This window comes from Heterodontus francisci, unplaced genomic scaffold (assembly GCF_036365525.1).
Source record: "Heterodontus francisci isolate sHetFra1 unplaced genomic scaffold, sHetFra1.hap1 HAP1_SCAFFOLD_222, whole genome shotgun sequence".
In the NCBI taxonomy this organism is placed as follows: Eukaryota; Metazoa; Chordata; class Chondrichthyes; order Heterodontiformes; family Heterodontidae; genus Heterodontus; species Heterodontus francisci.
In genome coordinates, this window is record NW_027141699.1 from 794,422 (window position 1) to 810,300 (window position 15,879).

Consider the following 15,879-nt stretch of genomic DNA (forward strand, 5'->3'; position numbering starts at 1 on the left):
CAGTGCCGTCCTATTTGGCCTGAGGATGTTCCCCTGGGTGTCCAACTTTTCCTCCTTGCCCAAGGCTGATCGTGCTCCTATCACCCTCCCACCTTTTATTCTCGGGTCTTTGTGGTGATTCGGGAAGTGTTTCCCTTTGGGCTTAAGGCTTTATGTACAAGGGAAAATTCATCAGCCAGAATTGCAACCTGCCTGGCTCTTTGAATATTTCGTTCCTCTTTGTGGGTTTTAATGGTAGGGAGAGCGAGTTTTTGAACTCCTTGAGATGGATCACCACTCTAAGGTTCAGATGTGTGGGCTGTAATTTGAGTGTTTGTATCCACTGGTCAAAAGTAAATACAAAAACTGACTTTAAATCTTCTATAGCTACCTATTAATGAAACGTTTGGCGAAGACAAATGTGGGTCCAATACAGGCAGAGTCAGGGGAATTTATAATGGTGAACAGAGAAATGGCAGTGAAGCTAAATGATTACTTTGTGTCTGTCCTCATTGAGGAAGATACAAGGACATTTCCAGAATTAGAGATCCAAGGGACTATGGAGAATGAGAACATGAAGGAAATTAATATTAGTAAGAATGTTGCATTGGAGACATTAATGGGGCTGAAGTTTGATGAGGCCCCAGGATCTGATATTCTGCATTCCAGGGTGTGGGAAGAGATAGCTATGGAGATGGTGGCTGCATTGGTGACTATCTTCAAAAATTCTATAGATTCTGGAGCGGTTCCTGCAGATTGGAAGGTAGCAAATGTCACCCCACTATTTAAGCAGGGAGGGAGAGTAAAAACAAGGAATTATAGACCTGCTTTCGTGAATCAGTCGTTGGGAAAATTCTGGGACTCTATTCTCAAGGATGTGATAAATGGACAGTTGGATAATAATCTGTTTGGGCATCGTAAACATGGATTTATGAATGAGAAATCATGTTTGACGAACCTGTTGGAGTTTTTATTGAGGATGTTACGAACAGAATTGATAAAGGGGAGTCGGTGGACGTGTTATGCTTGAATTTTCAGAAGGATTTTGAGAAAGCACCCCACAGGAGGTTGGTTAGCAACATTAAAGCACATGGGATAGGAGGTAATATACTGGCATGGATTAAAGATTGTTTAACAGGCAGAAAACAGTGAGTAGGAAGAAACGCGTCATTCTCACTTTGGCAGGCTGTGACTAGTTGTGTCCCACAAGGATCAGTACTTGGGCCCCAGCTGTTAACAATATATGTCAATGATTTGGATGTGGGGACCAAGTGTAATATTTCCAAGTTCGCACATGACACAAAACTAGGTGGGAATGTATCTTGTGAGGAAGATGCAAAGCGTTTTCAAGGGGATTTGGACAGACATTGTGACTGGGCAAGAACATGGCAGATGGAATATAATATGCACAGTTATGACGTTATCCATTTTGGTAGGAGGAACAGATGTGCAGTGTATTTCTTAAATAGTAAGAGATTAGAAGGTGTAGATGTACAAAGGGACCCGTGTGTCAGTAAGTCACTGAAAACTAACATGCAGTGCAGCAAGCAATTCGGAATGCTCATGGTCTGTTAGCCTTTATCACAAGATGATTTGAGTACAGGAGTAGTGAATTCTTACTTCATGTGTATAGAACCTTGCTTAGACCACACCTGGAATATTGTGTGCAGTTTGGGTCCCCTTACCTTAGGAAGGATATTATTGCCATAGAGGGAGTGCAATGAAGTTTCACCAGACTTGTTCCCGGGATAGCGAGACTGTTCTATGAAGAGAGAAACTGGGCTTGTATTCTCTAGAGTTTCAAAGAATGTGTCGGGATCTCATTGAAACCCACGAAATAATTAAAGAGATAAACAGCGTAAATGCGTGTACGATATTTCCCCTGGTTGCAGAGTCTATAACTAATGGATACAATTTCAAAATAAGGGGGAAGCCACTTAGGACAGAGATGAGGAGAAATTTCTTGACTCAGAGGTTTCTGAATCTTTGGAATTCTGCATCCCAGACGGATGTGGAATCTCAGCCGGTGAGTATGTTTAAACTATAGATTGACAGATTTCTAACTGCAAATGACAAAAAGGGGATATGGAGATAATGTGTGAAAAAGGCATTGAAGTGGATGATCAGCCATGGTCATATTGAATGGTGGAGCAGCCTCTATGGGCTGAATGGCCTACTCCTGCTCCAATGTCCCTGTGTTCGGAAGCTGCTTATCTCTTTCAAACTCGAGATCATTTTAGTCAGGCTGCTTTCGGAGGGTTGGAATGTTTGACGGTACACTTCCGGTACTATCTCATGTACGCCCAGCATTGCATTTTTAGTCATCTCATAATCTGATGAACTTTCATCTGGCAACAGTGAATAAACCTCATGGGATTTTCCTGTTACTTTGTTTTGTCAGAACAGTGTCCAGCTCTCCGCCGGACATTTCAGTTGCTTGACAAGCTTTTCAAAAGTGACGGAGAATTCTGCCACATCCTCCTCATTGAACTTTGAAATGAACTGGGTGAAAGGGAGGAAGGCAGAAAGTAGGAAACATCTATCGTTGGGAAATTGTTAGAACCCATTATTAAGGAAGTAATAACAGGACATTTAGAAAGTCAAAACGCAATCCATCATAGTCAGCAAGGGTTTATGAAGGGTAAATCCTATTTGACGAATTTGCGAGAGTTCTTCGAAGCTGTGACAAGCAAAGTGGAAAATGGGGATCCTGTAGATGTATATCTGGACTTCCAGAAGACATTTGATAAGGTGCCGCACAAAAGGTTAATGCACAAGGTAAGATTACATGGGGTTAGGGGCAATTTATTAACTTTGATAGAGGATTGGCTAACCAACAGAAAACAGAAAGTCGGGATAAATGGGTCTTTTTGTGGTTGGCAATATGTAACGAGTGGGGTACTACAGGGTTTGGTCCTTGGCCCCAGCTATTTACAATATATATTTATGACTTGGATGCAGGGATGGAAAGTACTATTGCCAAATTTGCAGATGACACTAAAATAGGTGGGATAGTAAATTGCAATAATTAAATAAGAAATTTACAAATTGATATGGATAGGTTAGGTGAATGATCCAAAATTTGGCAGATGAAGTTTCACGTGGATAAGTGTAAGGTTATCCATTTTGGTCGGAAGAATAGAAAGGCAATTTATTACCTAACTGGAGAGAAACTTCAGAGTGCTTCGGTGCAGAAGGATCTGGGTGTCCTCGTGCATGAATCGCAGAAAGCTAGTTTGCAGGTACAGTAGGTGAAAAGGAAGGCAAATGGAATTTTGGTATTTCTTGCTAAAGGAATAGAATATAAAAGTAGGAAAGTGCTGCTGCAACGGTACAAGGCATTAATGAGACCACACCTGGTGTATTGTGTATAGTTTTAGTCTCCTGACTTGAGGATGGATGTAGTTGCATTGGAGGCAGATCAGAGGAGGGTCAATAGATTGATTCCAGGGATGAGGGGTTTGTCTTATGAAGAGAGATTGAGCTCTTTATGCCTTTACTCTATGGAGTTTAGAAGAATGAGAGTCGATCTAATTGAGGTATATAAGATGATTAAGGGGATTGACAAAGTAGACATAGAGAAGACGTTTCCTCTTGTGGGGCAATCTAGAATGAGAGGTCATTATTTTAGGATAAGGGATAAGGATTTAAAATAGAGATGAAGAGAAATTTCTTCTCTCAAAGGGTCGTGTGTCTGTGGGATTCACTACCCGGAGTGTAGTAGATGCCGGGACATTGAGTAAATTTAAGGAGGCGATAGAAAGATTGTGAATTAGTAATGGGTTGAAGAGTTATGGACAACGGGCAGGAAAGTGGAGTTGAGACCGAGATGAGATCAGCCATGATCATATTGAATGGCGAAGCAGGCTCGAGGGGCTGAATTGCCTACTCCTGCTCCTACTTCTTATGTTATTATGTTCTTATCTGGATCTTTCCAGACAAGAGCGGGTGACGTATCCATTCTCTCTCTCTCTGTTGTCCATTCATGTATCTGCCGTGTGACGGAGGCCATCTATGTCGGGTGAGGTGAATTATACTGTCTGCTCCCTCAGCAGGGAGAAGCAGGTGAGAGATCCCGTGGCTTTGTCAGGATAACGGGATTCCTGATGGTCTAGGTGTCTCTGCGGGGTCCCCATGGCAACGGGGGGAGGTACAGGAACTGATACAGCTCTCACTCCATTAATGTACAGTTGGTGTGTGAGCATGCCCAGTACATCATCTTGGTAAATGTCCACTGTCCTGGGCAGCAGCCACTGTACCTTCATTCTGAAGCAGTCAGCCGGTCGCAACACATCGGGCCCCCATGCAGAACCCGAATGTGGCTCATGACCTCTAAACTCTGGACACTCCCCTCCCCCACACAAAACCACCAGGTGAAGCAATGCTCCAGATGTCTGAACCGCTCGTGGGGAGCCCTCCAGTACATACTGGAGCAGGTGTCCAGGTTCATGGTGTTCTGCTGCACCCTTCACATCATCACCATCATGAGGACACAGGCTTTGGCACCAGGGATCCGCAGGCTACCTCAGTAGGAGGAGGAGGAGGCAGGGAGGATATTTCCTGGATGATTTCAAACCGGAAAGGCTGTCGTAGAGACGCTGCTAAGATTCCAGTTCCCAGGGGACAACTTCCCTTTCCTACCATGGATCCCCCTCTTCTCCACCATTACACCCATCTGAGATGCCCCATCACAGCGTCCCCTAGATAACCATCCTGCAATAAAAACACCAACAAAATGTTTTTCATGATCGTCTTTATCCAACAACACATGCAATTATGCAAACAAAACTGAACTATTCACCCTTGTGTATTCCCTTAGTCCCTGTCCTGTGGGTTCCCTCAACCTGCCTACTGCTCCTACACAGTGTTTCCCAGTGACTGCAGCATGGCTGGTGGAAGGCTGCTGACTTTCACTGGGGGTGACTGCAGATGGCCTTGCAGGACGTCCTCGAACAGCTCTGGGCCTTGAGGACTCGGATTCAGACTGCACCACCTCGACATGGGCAGCAGCTCCAGCAATGTTCACATCTGAGTCCTGTGTATTATAACTCGTTTGTGACCTCGCCCTCCAGTGATCTGACACATGAACTATCCTTTCCCCCTGGCCTGGCTGAAGCTCACTCATGCTCGGTGACTCGCCACGTGCAGATTCTGACTCTATACCAGCCTCTAAGGTACACGCGCTATAAGTATTCGATCTGGTGGCTGTGAGCATCAGACAAAGTGATGGGGCTTTAGTGCTCTTTTGCTGCTCTCTTTCTGTCTCCTGGAGCTGCTGTGACTGGGAGGTTGGTAGTATTGGGTTATCATTGGAAGTATACAATCAGAAGTGGAGGTTTGAGGTGAAGGATTGGGGCTGGTATGGAAAGCAGGAGGTCCATGGTCTTACCATCTCCAGCTTGTACATCAACATTTCTAACGTTTACCAGTTCTGATGAAGGGTCACAGATCTGAAACATTAACTCTGTTTCTCTCTGCACCGATGCTGCCAGAACCACTGAGTATTTCCGGCACTTTCTGTTCAGGTGTACAGATGTGCCCCATTGACCAACTTATCTCAGCCCTTTGTTTTTAGCTTAAATTTGCATTTCTGGACATCCTCAGATATTCCATTGAGAATAAAATCGTAAATCCCATCATACACCTCGAAAATCCTGAGTATGTCCGTCTCCCCAGGCGTGCCTGTTTTTCTTCTCTGCCAGGTTATCAATTGACTATTTCCTGTGATATGCTCGTGAGATTGTATTTCTGGCTTTTCTTATTCAAAACTCTCTGAAAGTCCTCCCCCCACCCACGCTCTTAGTGATGAACACACACGTTTGATTGAGTGTAAACTCTTTTTGTTGCCAAATCTCCTACTCATTCATCACTCAACTGAGTTTACTATTTCTCACAAACCAAGTAAACCAAGCCTATCATCCTGTTGTCTGTGTTCCGTCTCCTAACCACTGGAAGGTCTGATCTAGGGTCAGAGATCACCCAAAAATGAGGTCAAAGGGTCACAAGCAGTTTATTGAGGAGTGACAGTTCAAATACAGCACAAAATCAGAATAAACACAGTAGAGAAACAATCTGTGACATATGAGAAAGGCTTTCTGGCTGTGAATTAGTTTTTTAGAAGCTATTATTAAAGATGTTATAGCAGGGCAGGTCGAAAAATTCAAGGTGATTAGGCAAAGTCAACATGGTTTTGTGAAAGGGAAATTACGTTTAATCAATTAACTGGAGTTCTTTGAGGAAGTAACATGTGCTGTGGATAAAGGCGAACTGGTGGATGCACTGTACTGGATTTCCAGAAGGCATTTGATAAGGTGCCACATCAAAGGTCCTTGCGAAAAATAAAAGCTCATGGTGTAGGGGGTAAGACATTGCCATGGATAGACGTTTGGTTAGCTAACAGGAAACAGAGAGCAGGCATAAATGGGTAATTTTCTGGTTGGCAGGATGTAACGAGTGGGTGCCATAGGTATCAGTGCTGGGGACACAACTTTTTACAGTTTGTTTAAATTAATTAGATGCAAGGACCGAAGGTGTGGTTGGTAAATCTGTTGATGAAACAAAGTTCTGAAGAGGACATAAGGCGGCTGCAAACGGAGAAGGCAAAGATCTGGGAAATGGAGTAGAATGTGGAGAAATGTGAAATTGTCCATATTGGTAGTAATAATGAAATTAAACTAAGCATATTATCTGAATGGTGAGGGATTGCAGAACTCTGAGATGCAGGAGTATCTGGGTGTCCTGGTGTATGAATTGCATAAGGTTAGTATGTCGGTTCAGAAAGTAATTAGGAAAGCTAATATAATGTTATCATTTATTGTGAGCGGAATTGAATACAAAGGTATGGAGGGCATTGGTGAGACATTATCTGTAATTCTGTGTTCAGTACTGGTCTCCTTATTTAAGAAAGCATGTAAATGCGTTGTAAACAGTTCAGAGAAGGTTTATTAGACGAATATGGGCGGACTGTCTTATGAGGAAAGGCCGGACAGGCTTGGCTTATATCAGCTGGAGTTTAGAAGAGTAAGGGGCGACTTGATTGAAACATTTAAGATTCTGAGCGTGGGATAGAGCAAGTGAGGGCGACAGAGAGAGAGAGGGAGAGATAGAGAAAGAGAGAAAGAGAGAGCTGAGCTCATCGGCTGCTGAAAACCTCATCCATGCCTTAGTTACCTCGAGATTTGACTATTCCAGCACACTGCTGGTTTGTTTCCCACATTCTACTCTCTGTAACCTTGTCCCTTGTGGTCATCCAAAACTCTGCTGCCATCTTCTAATTTACACCAAATTCTGTTCACCCAACATCCCTGTGCTCACTGACCTGCATTGGCTCTTGGTCCAGTAACACTTCAATTTTAATATTCCAACCATGAGATCAAATCCCTCCATGTCCTCGTCCTTCTGATTATCCCAATCCCCTGCCCATTTCTAATATTCCTGAAACTTGTTCCTCTTAAAGTCTTTTGCCAATTCCCTTTATCAAGGTGGGTTTCTTTCCCTCTGTTTCTATCCCTGACCACACATTTCATCTCTTCATCTTCCACCCTGCAAAATCATATAAAAGGGAGGCAGGAACTCTGTTGCCACTCCTACACCACTGTAAGATCTGATCGAGGGTCACAGATTAACAGAAAGGAGTTCGCAGGGTCATAAGTAAATTATTGCAGGGAAACCATTGGAAAAAATTCGGAGGGACCGGATTAATCTCCACGTGGAGAGGCAGGGATTAATCAGGGATAGTCAGCATGGCTTTGTCAAGGGGAGTTCGTGTCTAACTAAATTGATTGATTATTTTCGAGGCGGTGACTGGGGGTGTAAATGAGGGTAAAGCAGTAGTCTATATGGACTTCAGTAAGGCTTTTGATGGGGTCCCGCATGGGAGATTTGTTAAGAAGGTAAGAGCCCATGGGATCCAGGGCAATTTGGCAAATTGGATCCAAAATTGGCTCAGTGGCAGGAGGCAGAGGGTGATGGTCAAGGGTTATTTTTGCAAGTGGAAGCCTGTGACCCGTGGTGTACTGCAGGGATCGGTGCTGGGACTCTTGCTGTTTGTAGTGTACATTAATGATTTAGACGTGAATATAGGAGGTCTGATCAGTAAGTTCACAGCTGACACGAAAATTGGTGGTGTTGTAAATAGTGAGGAGGAAAGCCTTAGATTACAGGATGACACAGATGGGCTGGTAAGATGGGCAGAGGAGTGGCAAATGGAATTTAATCCTGAGAAGTGTGAGGTGATGCATTTTGGGAGGGCGAACAAGCAAGGAAATATACAATGGATGGTAGGACCCTGGGAAGTACTGAAGGTCAGAGGGACCTAGGTGTACTTGTCCATAGATCATGAAGGCAGCAGCACAGGTAGACAATGCGGTCAGGAAGACGTATGGGACACCTGCCTTTATTAGCCGAGGCATAGAATATAAGAGCAGGGAGGTTATGATGGAGCATAAAACTCCAGTTAGGCTACAACTGGAGGACTGTGTATAGTTCTGCTTGCCGCACTATCGAAAGGATGTGATTGCAATGGAGAGGGTGCAGAATAGATTCACCAGGATGTTGCCTGGGCTGGAGCATTTCAGCTATGAAGAGCGACAGAAATGGCTAGGGTTGTTTTCCTTAGAGCAGAAAAGGATGAGGGGTGTCATGATTGAGCTATACAAAATAATGAGGGGCATTGATAGGTAGATATGAAGAACCTTTTTTCCCTTAGCGGACGGGTCAATAACCAGGGGGATTAGATTTAAGGTAAGGGGCAGGAGGTTTAGAAGGGATTTGAGGAAAATAATTTTCACCCAGAGGGTGGTTGGAATCTGGAAGGCACTGCCTGAAGAGATGGTCCGGGCAGGAACACTCACAACATTTCAGAAGTATTTAGATGAGCACTTGAATCGCCATGGCAAACAAGGCTACAGGCCAAGTGCTGGGAATTGGGATTAGAATAGTTCGGTGCTTGATGGCCGGCACAGACACAGTGGGCTGAAGGTCCTGTTTCTGTGCTGTATATCTCTATAATTCTTTGCGCTTTGAGGAGTAACATTTCAAATAGAGCATAACATCAGAAGAGACATAGAGTACATAGGACCTGTGGCAGGTGAGAATGGCTTTCAGCTATGGATCAGATGTTAGAAGCTATTATTAAAGACGTTAGAAAGACGTTAAAGCACGTCGAAAAAATCAAGGTGATCAGGGAGAGTCAACATGGTTTTGTGAAAGGGAAATCATGTTTAACCAATATACTGGAGTTCTTTGAAGAAGTAACATGTACTGTGGATAAAGGGGAACTGGTGGATCTACCGTACTTAGATTTACAGACCACATCAAACGTCATTGTGGAAAATAAAAGCTCATAGTGTAGGGGGTAATATAATTGGCATGGATAGAGGATTGTCTAGCTAACAGGAAACAGAGTAGGCATAAATGGGTTATTTTCTGGTTGGCAAGCTGCAACGAGTGGTGTGCCACCGCGATCAGTGCTGGGGCCTCAACTTTTTACAATTGATATAAATGATTTTGATGAATGGACCGAAGGTATGCTTGCGTAATTTGCTAATGACTCCAAGATAGGGAAGACGGTAAGTTCTCAAGAGGACATAAGAAGGTTACAAAGGGATATAGATAGGTTAAATGAGTGGTCAAAGAACTGGCAAATGGAGTATAATGTGAGAAAAGGTCAAACTGCCCATTTTGGCTGGAGGACACGACTGTCACCTCGAGACTTAACTATTCCAACACACACCTGGCTGCTCTCCCACATTCTACTCTCTGTAACCTTGTGGTCATCCAAAACTCTGCTGTCACCTTCTAACTTACACTAAATTCTGTTCACCCAACATCCCTGTGCTCACTGATCGACATTGGCTCTTGGTCCAGTAACACCTCAATTTTAATATTCTCACTCGTATGATCAAATCCCTCATGTCCTCACCCCTCTGATTATCCCAATCCCCTGTTCATTTCCAATATTCCTGAAGCTTGTTCGTCGTAAAGTATTTTTCTAATTCCCTTTTTGAAGTGAGTTTATTTCCCTCTGTCTCTATCCCTGACCACAAATTTCATCTCTCCAGCTCCACTGGTGCTGTGGAAGTTTGGATCCATAAAATGGTGTGAGCTGCACTGCCAGTCACATCCAGTACATTGTACAGGACACCCAGGCTGGCCGGGGTGCTGGAGTGGGTGTAATGTGTGTGTGTCTTTACTGTGAGGAAGGTCTGAATATGGTGTCAATCAGCCATTCCGGCAGCTTTGATGTACGACTTTGAAACTTGGTCTTTGCATGTCAACTGACCGTCTGTGTCAGTCACTCTCAGCTGAACATACATTCAGCAGCACGAGGAACCCCCTCTAGTGTTATTTAAATAGACCGGGTATCCATCTTACAGGTGTAGGGCTTTTTACTGACTTCTGCCATTGTAAAGTTAGTGGAGGTGCTGTGGATGCTTTTCTGGAGATTGTGTTGTGAGCTGCTGCAGACATTCAGGGAGGACAGAGGATTTGTTGACCCAACTCTGGACAAGTTATATGGACTGTAGTTGCAGTGTCGCTGGGTCTGTAACATGACCAACAAATGGAGCAGAGGCTGCAGAGAGGGGAAGCTGTGCAAAGAGGGCGGAGGAGGGGGCTCTGCCCTACCCACCCCGGGTTTTCCAAGAGCAAAAAGAGCATTGATCCGAATAACGAGCCCTGGAAAACACCACTGTATACTCCCATGGAGTCTGAACAGCAACCTTTCAGCACTTCTCTCTGTTTACTGTTCCTTAGCCAATGTTATATCCACACTGTCACTGTCCCTTTAATCCATAGGGTTCGGTTTTCCTAACCTGTCTATTGAATGTGATTTGATCAAACACCTTTTGAAAGTCCATATATATAACTTCAATCACACCACCCTCATCAACCCTCTCCAATTTTTTGTCAAAGAACTCCATCAAGTTTACCTCACCACCACCTCTCTCCACTGTTGTTAAATTACCAGACTGCTTATCCAACACCCAGTACTGGATGAGCAGAAATTTCCTCCAATTAAATATTGGGAAGACTGAAGCCCTTGTTTTCACTCCCCACTCCAACTCTGTTCCCTTGCTATTGATTCCATCCCTCTCCCTGTATCAGTCTGAGATTCATACAGTTTGTTTGCAACCTTAGTATCACATTTGATCACAAAATGAGCTCCAAGCTCTGGAAAACCCTCCCTACACCTCTCCGCCTCTCCATCCCGCCACCTCTCCACCCTTTCCTCTTTTAAGACACCCATTAATACCTACATCTTTGACCACGCTTTTGGTCCTCTGACCTAATAATTTCTTATATCTTTCGGTGTCATGTTTTGTTTATTGAGGAAGCAACATGGGATGTTTTATTACATTAAAGACACTATATAAAATAAGTTGTTGTTGTCGTTTGCCAGACATGATTTTGAATTCGCATTTGCGTGCTGCTTCTCAAATGTTATCCTTTTTATGAGTAAGGAATACTTATATCCTGCTTGTGACCTTCAGAAATTTCCAACCACCGACATTAGACTGACTGGTCATTAATACAGGTTTTACCCCATCTCTCCTTTTTTAAACAGGGAGTAACATTTACAACCCTCCAGTTCTCTGTTATCACTCCCATATCCAAGGACGATTGAAAGATTCTGTCCAGGGCCTCTGTTATTTCCACATTTCCTTTCCTCAGTAGCCTCATGCATCCCATACAGACCAGGTAAATGTTCTACTTCTCTGAGGTACAAAAAGTGTTTGGATGGAAAGTGGTTAACAGCACCTGTTTGTTCAGTGACTGTAGTTAATGTCAGTCTCCATGGACCCTAATTGTGTCACTGGAGGTTTTCCATCTTCTATTAATAAGGGATTCCTTTCAAGGTTTAATACCATTGTGCCAGTCGATCGTCAGCTTCACCACTTACAGGCATCAGCTGCACCAGAGAGAGGGAGAGGATAGATCGGAACCTGAGAACAATAGACTGGAATGTTGCAACAATGGCTCAGAATCTGAGAACAGTAATTGGAATGTTACAAAAGTGGGCAGAGGATTATCATGGCCTCTTTACATACTTTCTACGTATGATTCGCTGTCTTTAACATCCCGGATCTATTACGCACTGTTGATTATACAACACATTTACTATCCCATCCTTGCTATTGTTGGTGTCCCTGGTAAGTTTGTCAATACAGCTATTAATATTATAAACCATATTTAACTGCAATAATGTTCCTGGAATTTACTCTGCCCTCCTTACTGCTGTTGTTAGTCCTGGTGAATCTCTGTCTCCAGCTATTAGCTCTACAACCATTGCTAATAGTATTATAGTTCTTGTAATTTATTCTCATCTTTCCTGCTGTTACTACCCTGGTAAGTCTTCATTTCCACAAATACGATCTATAAACCCTGGTTCACTGAAATACTGTTCAAGTAATGTTTTTTTCTCTGAAGCCCGAAACCAGTGTTATTGGTCTCCATAAGAAATCCTGTCCCCGATCTGTGAACGACATACTCCAAGTCCAATGTCTGACACTGAACCAGACTGTTTGCAACCTCTGTGTTCTATTTAAACCTGAGCTGTGTTCATCTCCATATTCTCTCCTTCACCAACCTTGCCTACTACCACGTCTGTATCATCACCCATCTCCACCTCTGCCTCAGCCCATCTGCTGCACTAACCCTCATCTGTGCCTTTGCATAGTGTCAGTGGGAGTATCACATCACTCCCAGCACTAATAGGGATCAGCGGCTCTGGAGAGAGGAAGAGGATAGAATCGAATCAGAGAACAATAGATTGGAATGTTACAACAATGGGCAGGAGTTTCATCTGGGAGTTTAACTTTCTTTCTGCAGATTATGATCAATTCTCATTAAACAGTCTGATCTATTCCGCACTGAGGAATATTCAATACATTTACTACCCCTTTCTGGCTATTCTTGGTGTCCCTAGTAAGTCTCTGTATTTAACTATTAATTCGATAAACCATGTTTAACTGCATTCCATTTCTTGTCATTTCCTCTGCCCTCCTTGCTGCTGTTGTTATTCCTGGCAAATATATGTCTCCAGGTATTAGCTCGATAAACCATTGCCAAGTGCATTAGAGTGCCTGTAATTTACTCTCCGATCTTTGCTGCTGTTGCTGTCCCTGGAAAGTCTGTATTTCCCGCTATGACATCTGTAAAATTTGTTTCACTGAAATAATGTTCTTGCTATTTAAATTTGGGAAGAGTGGAGTTTTCATTGGTCTCCATAAGAAATTCCATCCACTATCCATGAACCATGATCTCATCATTGCCAAACATCTGAGGCTGAACCAGACAGTTTGCAATCTCTGTGTTCTATTTAAATCTGAGCTGACTTCATCTCCATATTCTCACCAACCCTGCCTCCTACCACCTCTGTACGAAAACACGTCCCCACCTCTGCCTCAGCCCATCTGCTGCATAAACACTCATCTGTGCCTTTGTTAAATACACACCCTCCCAGTTATAAACCTCCAGAAACCACAGCCCATCCATAACTATGCTGCCTGTATTCTAACTCACACCAAATCCCGATCACCCATCACCCCTGTGCTCACTGATCTACATTAGCTCCCGGTCTGGCAGCACCTTAATTGTAATATTCTCATTATTGTGGTTGAATCTCTCCATGGCCTCACCCCTCCAATTAATCCCATTCCCCTTTCCATTCCCATATTCCTTCAACTCTTTTGCCTGAAAGTATTTTCTTCAATTCCCTTTTAAATGTAACTGTTTGAAAAGGCACTGTTTGAAAATTAGGGGTCGCCCTTTTCAGACAGAGATGAGGAGACTTTTCTTTTCCTCAGATGATTGTGTGATTTTGGAAATCTCTGCCTTAGAAGGTGGTGGAGGGGGAGTCATTGTATATTTTTAACGCAGAGGTAGATAGATTTTTGTTAGGCAAGAGAATCCAAGTTTATCGGGGGTAGATGGGGGTGTGGAATTCGAAACGCAAACAGATCAGCCATGATCTTATTAGATGGTGGAGCAGGCTTGACGGGCTGAATGGCCTACTTCTGCCCCTAATTCATATGATCCAATAGTCGTTCTCTCTGTTTATCTACTCTGGCAATGATTTTCAGCTCCACAGCGCCACTGGGCCTAAAGCCATGTAAGTTTGGATCCTTAAAATAATATGAGCTGAGCTGTCGGTCACTTCAAGTGTTCCATGCTGGAGAGGGCTCGAGCCCCCGTTCACCAAGCATGTGCTGGTAGCGTGAGGAGGGGTCTGTATATATCTTCTATCAGCCATTCCAGCAGCTCTGATGTACGTCTTTGAAACTTCGACTGTCCACGGAACGCCTGTGCTCGTCACTCTCAGCTGAACATATATTCAGCAGCACGAGGAAGCCCCTCCAGTGTTATTTAAAAAGGACCAGGCATTCAACTTACAGGTGAGGGGTTTTTGACTTACTTCTGCTATTGTAAAGTTAGTGGAGGTGCCGTGGATGGTTCTCTGGAGGTTGTGTTGTGAGCTGCTGCCGAAATTCAGGGAGGACAGAGGATTTGGTGACGCAAATTTGGACAAGGTATGGGGACTGTAGTTACATTGTCTCTGGGTCTGTAACAAATGGAGCAGAGGCTGCATAGAGGGGAAGCTCTGTAAAGTGGGAGGAAGAGGGGGCTCTGCAATACGCACCTCCGGTTTTCCAAGAACACTTTTGCTACCTACACCTAACCCAGGAGCAGTGTGTGAGGTGGCTCTCATTCAATAAGGAGGTGCTCACAGAGCTGTGTCACCTCCTGTAACACGACCTGGAGCCTCACACCAGGGTGAGGATGGAGCTGTCAGTGGCTGTTAAGGTCACAGTTTCATTGAACTTCTATGTATCTGGATCTTTCCAGGCAGGAGCAGGAGAAGTATCCAACATCGAGTCACAGAGACTGATAGAGCCATTTACGACATAGAAGGAGGCCATTCATCCCATCATGTCCATGGCTGTCCATGGAGCAATCCATTCAGTCCCACTCGCCCGCTCAATCCCTGTAGCAAATTCATTTCATTCAGGTGCCCACCAGCTTTCATTTGAAATCACTGATTGTCTCTACTTCCAACACACTTGTGGGCAGTGAGTTCCAGATCATTAACACCCGCTGCATAAAGAAAAATGTTCTTCCCCATATTCCCCCTGCATCTCTTTTCCAAAACATTCAATCCGTGCTCCTAGTCCTTCTTCCATCAGTTAATGGGAACACTTTTTCATTGTCTAAATTATCCAGACCTGTCATAATCTTGTAACCTAACCTTGGAACTAAAATCCACCATCCCTGGAACCATCCTGTTAAATCTATTCTGCACCATTTCAAAGAACTTCACAACCTTTCTGAAGTGTGATGACCAGAATTGGACAAACTAGTCTAGCTGTGACCTAACCAGAGATTTTTAAACATTCATCATAACTTCTCTGCTTTTGAATTCAATACCTCTCTTTATGAAATCCAAGATTATATGTGTTTTACTATCCAATCTCTCAATATGTCCTGTCACCTTTAAAGATGGATACACATGCACCCACAGGTCTCTCTGTTCCTGCACACTGTTTAGAACTGTGTTATTAAGTCTATATTGCCTTCCTATCCTCTCTGTCAAAATGCCTCACCTCACACATGTCTCACACTTTCATCTGCCACTTGTCTGCTCAATCTACTTAGTATCTATGTCCTGTCGCAGGTGGTTCTGAACATACTCACTGTTTGTCACAGCTCCAAGTTTAGTATCAGAGGCGGATTTTGAAATTCTACTCTGTATTCCAAGATCCAAGTCATTTATACACAGCAAAATTCAGCAGTGGCCCGAGCACTGATCCTGGGAAAACTCCCACTGTCAAACATCTTGCAGTCTGAAAAACTGCCATTTACTATGACACACTGTTTTCTCTGTGTAAACCTTTGTTTTTA